Source organism: Choloepus didactylus, chromosome 11 (genome assembly GCF_015220235.1).
Source record: "Choloepus didactylus isolate mChoDid1 chromosome 11, mChoDid1.pri, whole genome shotgun sequence".
NCBI classification, from domain to species: domain Eukaryota; kingdom Metazoa; phylum Chordata; class Mammalia; order Pilosa; family Megalonychidae; genus Choloepus; species Choloepus didactylus.
Genome location: NC_051317.1, coordinates 78,479,137 through 78,485,136, shown reverse-complemented (window position 1 = coordinate 78,485,136; position 6,000 = coordinate 78,479,137).

Genomic DNA, 6,000 nt, shown 5'->3' with positions numbered 1-6,000 from the left:
TTTCAGTGAAGGTTCTTGTTAATGACAGCCAAAACATAAACATGGGAAGCTAATTTTGATCAGCAGATTGCCAAGTGTGTGAACAAGGACTCAAAGTGAGGGGAGTCATTTGAATAATTTAAATGGCATTGGATCCATGTCCAACACATCCCTTTTCCCACTGGACAATTAACTCCTCCAGTGAGGAAATGAGGTGAATATTGCCAAGTGTGAACTCCTTTGGGGGGAACTTAGGAATCTTTTGAGATGGATTTCAGCCCTGAGAACCAAGGCGTTTCTCCCAAGCTTCTAAAATCACAATCTGTTTGAGACTCCCTGTTCTGCCCGCGGCTGCTGTGGCCTGGGGTCTGAAGTTCCTGTCCTCCCAGGTCTCCACACTGTGGGGTGGGGAGAGAGGGAAAAAGGCTGGGGACAGACAGATGGGCGGGGCATGCCAGATGGCTGCAGGAGAAACCACCACTCCTCCCCTCCCACCTCCTGGGTCCACCACAGCACCCTCTGCCCTGGGCTGCCTGCTAATGGCTTTACCTGCTGGGCCCTGATGTACCGCAGCCCTTTTGTTTAGGGAGAAAAACTTTTCTCTCTCTTGCTCTCTGACAAATTTTGTTTAAATTAGTCTCTAGTGGAAAGGAACCTGGTGGTTTCAGCCACTCGGTGCAGTTCTAACTCACTCTGTGTGCCTTTGTCCATTTCATTTCTATCTGGGGCCATTCATTAATTGCGAGTGGGATAAGAGTAAACTGTCTTCCCCAGCAAACTTCTGTGGATGAGTATCAGCTAAGGTGAGACCAGGTAAGGGACAGGCCTCAGAGAGCAGGATCCAAACACTAGGACAGCAGCAGGTTTCTGTGCCTGGGGTCGGTTTATAGACTCCAGTTGGCGATTCCCTCCCTAGAGCTGAGGAATGAAATCAGCACATCCATGCATCAGCGAGGACATGCAAAAGCATATTAAAGAAGCAAAAAGACTCCCCAGGCCAGTCACTAGCTTTAAGTGCTACAAGGTGAAATAAAGAAGGGTCCATCAGAAAGTATGCTGGTCAGTTATGAAAGTGGATATAGCAGGGAAATATGCTGAGATACAGAGAGGCTCCTGTTTCCTGGGCAGAATTGATAGCTTTCCGTCTGTCCAAGTTCAGGGAGAAGGCAGATACAGTCTAAGACAAAGAAGTCTTTGCTTGGTCCTGAGTTTTTAAATCCACAGAAGAGACTGTAGCCTAAAAGCCAAAGTACTTTCGATTTTTGATTTTCAAAAGGAAGGCTTTGTTGGGAGAGAATTTCTGCTGTGATTCCAAATTCTAGCTTTTTATATCAAGAGCAAAGATAGAGAACTTATCACATAGAGTTTATGTATGAAACTTAGAATAGGGAAAAATGCATGCTAGCCTAAGCACAGGTGTCTGGTTTAAAGTGAAGATAAGGCCACTCTTTCGGCAGAGGAGGGAGTAGGGAAAGAATGGGAAGAAGAGAGAACATTTAAATCCATGCTCCTTCTTGACCACCTGACCCAAAACACCCAAGGTGAAATCCTAGAGATGATAATGGAAACACCCAAATAGGTTTCGTGATCTGAAAGCAGAGGACATCTGTATCCTGTTTCCACCAAACTCTGAGAGGATAGAGGTTTACAGAGTGCCCCTTGCCAACATGGGGCAGCTGTAGTGCACAGCTGGGGAGAACTGGCAGCCAGTCTGGTCTCAACAGGGTTGGGGGCTGAGTTAGACACGCTGCCATCCCAAACCCCCTTGGGTTCCCCTGGGTCTTGGAGGTGATTTGAAAGGTTTCCGTGTGTCAGAGTGACAAAGAAGGAAGCTGAGAGTTGAAGCCCAAAGGCCTGCAAGTGTGAAGGGATCCATGACAGAGACTGAGGGCTACTCAGCCCACGCCAAACACTGGATGGGAGCCTTAGTTAAGTGACAGAGATCGGCAGTGCCAGTGTGAGCTCGTGTGGGGCCTGGATCATCTGACTCAGTTCCAGAAGTCTGGGGCAATGAATATTCAGGCCAAGCCAAGAGGATCGATGAGTTGGGAGGCTACAAAGATTGTAACGATCACAAATAACCTCCAAAGCCACCCCACCCCCACCCCATCTCTAAGGATATGTCACAGCTGGGAAGAAGAAAAACAGGGAGAATTTGAAACTGGCAAAGTACTTGTTTAAGAGGGACTGGGTTTTAAACAGGAACTGATTGAATAACTTTGAATGGTCAAAATGAAGATTTATGCCATCAGCACACACAGAAACTTGCTAGCTTAGTTGAGCTATAGGAAAAAAAGCAAGGTCCATGTGTGGACACTAGCATTTGTGAATTGTATGAAATTCATACCTACCGCACCAGAGAAGAGTCCCACCAAGGCAAAGGCTGACCAGGCCTGTTTCTGCCCTGAGCCATTAGTCTGTGTGCCCAGACTAAGAATCACTCACAAGGGCGTCACTCCTGTGAGACGGGTGGGCACAAAAGGACCTTATTCCTAGATGTGAACAGGGACATAGGAAGTCAAGGGAAGTGGTACTGATCTGATTATGTGCCTAGAGAACAGGACACTCCAATCTTGGAGGGAGTTGTCGGCGGCACCTCCTCAAAAGCTCATAGATCTCTGAGAACATTGCATTAGATTGTCCCAGCTTGTGGAGTTTCGTGAACGGGCTGAATAATGTCATTTTAGGCAGGAAAATTCAGTTCTTCATTGTGAGGGACTGTCCCTATTAGGACCGTTCCCCCAGGTAGGACTGTTTATAGGGCAAAAAGTTCTCTGTAATGTTGATTTCTTATGATAAGTCAATAATTTCATGTTCTAGTTCAGTATTTCAGCCTTGTGAACACAAATAAGTCAGCTTGGCCTCAGAGGGTTTAAGGAAGTTCTTGAATCCTTTAAACTGAGACTATAATTAATGGTAAATAAGAGAGGGCAATTATAAAGTGTTCCTTCAGAAATTGTACTTTTATAGGCCACTTAAGACCACTACTTATTAACTGTGTGACTTTGGGCAAGTAATTTTCCCTCTCTGTTCCTCAGTTTCCTCATTTGTAAATGGAGAATAATATCATTATAGGGCTATTATGAGGATTAAATGAGATAATCTGTATTGACACAATAATGCCTAAAATAATAATGGTTAATTAATAAATGCTCTGGTTATTAATCCTGAGTCCCAGGTACCTGGACACAATAGAGAAGGTACACAGACCAGGTGTCTCTCTCCACATAGCCGCAGTGGAGCACCCCTGCCTCCACCCCAATCCTACTGAATTCCTAGAAACCAGAACCCTGCCTCCCAGAAGGATGAATGACACAGGGTTCCCAACAGCACCAGGAAAGGAAAAAGGTCCATGTGGTATCAAGAAATAGAAGGAAGGCATGCTTGGGGTACCCAACCCCACATTTCTTCTGCCCCTGTTAATCATAATAGCTAATGATACACCAAGTGATACATTGAGCCCTTTGTATAATATCATTTAATTGTCAAAGTAACATTACAAAATAGGTGCTTCTGCTACATCCATTTTATAGGGAAGAAAATTATGTCCAAGAAAGATTAAGTAAATATTGCTATTATTTAAATGGCTTATTTTAGTTTCACTCATTCAACAAATTTTTATTAAATAACTTCAAAGTGCCTGGCACTCTTCTAGGTGCTTGACATACATCAGTGAACAAACAGAGATGCCTGCCCTCCTGGAGCTCATATCCTAACTGGGGACGTAAGACAGAACCCAGAAACACAGCAAATAAATGACTTAGTGTGTTAAATAATGAAAAAAGAAAAAGCAAAAGGCAAGGATTCAAAGCCAGGTTGGAATTCAAAACCTGCACTCGTAACCACTACGCTACGCTTTTCTATGACATTGTTTTGACCATGGGAAATCTACAAAGAAATTGTTTTCATTAGTGATAATAAGCAACTTGGTCTGGGCACTTCCTGAGGCAAGGGAACACGTAAGTGTAACATGTCTTGAACATAATAAAAATCACCCATGAAAATACTTAAAGATGGGAAACAGGCCCCAGGGGAGACCACAACTCAGCAGCATATCCCGGAGCTTTAAATTTCTTCTGTGTTCTAAACTCTGCTTTTGGAAAGGGAAAAGACACCCACAAATTAATCCAAGCCTCTGACAAAATGGCCCAAAGAACGAGCAATGTTCATGCATTTGATTTACACCCGTGCCGGCTCCCCAGGGGTCTGATCCTCAGCTAGACCAGAACTCCCCACTACTGCAGGGTTTGGCCATTTCCACACGCAAACCCACTACTGGCTCCTTCCCATCAGTCACTGCCTAACACTGCAGGGGCTTCCCGAAAGATTGTGTTTTCTTGTTCTCTTTCCGAAACTCACCACCAAGAAAATATTCAATAAATAAAATTACCCATGACATATAATTTTATCCACATTTCTTACAAAGGTTGTCTCCCCCAGACTTCAACTTCTAGTTGAAGCCATCAGGAAGGGATTACTGTTGTTCTGAAACGTGTAAACAATTGAATATATGGGATTCTCATTAGCTTTGGCATCTGGCAGGCTCCCCACGTGTGGAGGGTTCACGCACACCCTCTCAGAATGTGGAAAGAGGGGTCAGCAGACAAATAGACATGTCCCTCCCACAGAGTAGGAGATCAGTTAAGGTGTAAATGTAGAATTGAATTGTAAAATTTCTTTGCCTTACTGTGGTAGTTTAGAGCTGCATATACCCCATGTTCTTAAATCTAATCCATTCCTTTGAATGTGAACCCATTGTAAGTAGGACATTTTGATGAGGTTACTTCAGTTCAAGTGTGGCCCAGATCAATCAGGATGGGTTTCAATCCTATTACTGGAGCCCTTTATAAATAGAATGAAATTCAGACAAAGAGAGAAAGCCACAGGAAGCAAGAAGCTGAACATTAACAGAACCCATAAGAGAAGGGAGAGAACAGGAGATGCCACCATCTGCCTTGCCATGCGATAAGCTAAGGACCAAAGATCACCAGTAGCCAGAAAGCATTGCCTTGATGACACCTTGATTTGGACTTTTCCCCAGCCTCAAACCTTGAGTGAATAAATTCCCATTGTTTAACCCGACCCATCCTATGGTAGTTGCTTAATCAGCCTAGGGAACTAAAACGCTCACCATTCAGCCTAAAAGGTTATCTCACCCTGGGAAAGAGAATAAACATGTAGCTATGTAGACATGGATGCAGATAAAATGGTTTGAGTGTGGCTGATCCATCTTCCACCCCCAGATAGGGCACATGTTTCAGATCTGACCAATCAACTAATTGCATTCCCCTGACCATAGTGATTGGCTCAGAGATGGACACATGGTCTAAGATGGGCCAATGAGAGTCTTCCCCAGGACTTTGGTTGGCACTCTCAGGAAAGAGGCCTGCTCTTCCACCAGCATTGCTAAACAGGTAGAATGGGAGCCCAGGGCTGCTTTGGCAACTTTGTCTCCACATGTGGAAAGTCAGCCTGAGGATGAAACTAACACAGACGAAAGCTGGAAGAAGAAGAGACACACTGTCCTGAGACATCACTTGAGTGTCCTGAAGTTACATGGACTTCACAGTGTTACTAATCCATGCATTTCCTTCTTTTCTTCAACTAGGTTAAATTGAGTTTCTGTCACTTCCAACCAAATCAGTACTAATACACACAGGAAAGTAGACATAGAGCTAGAGCTTGTTGAGCATCCATAGTGTGCCAGGCATAGTACTAGGTACTTTACATAGAATGTCTGATTAACTCCTCACAATAGTATTCTCATTTGGATAATGCTGCTTTATTTCAGAACAGGAGAGTAAGATCAAGTAGCTTGTACAAAGTTATATGGTTAGCAAAGTTTGATGGTTTGAAGCTGTATATACCCCCAGAAAAGCATGTTCTTAAAGTTAATCCATTCCTGTGGCTGTGGACCTATTGTAAGAAGGGTCTTTTGGTGAATAGGATCTTAAGTTAAGCTGTGACCTATCGCATTCAGGATGGGTCTTAATCCATCCCCTTACTGGAGTCCTTTATAAG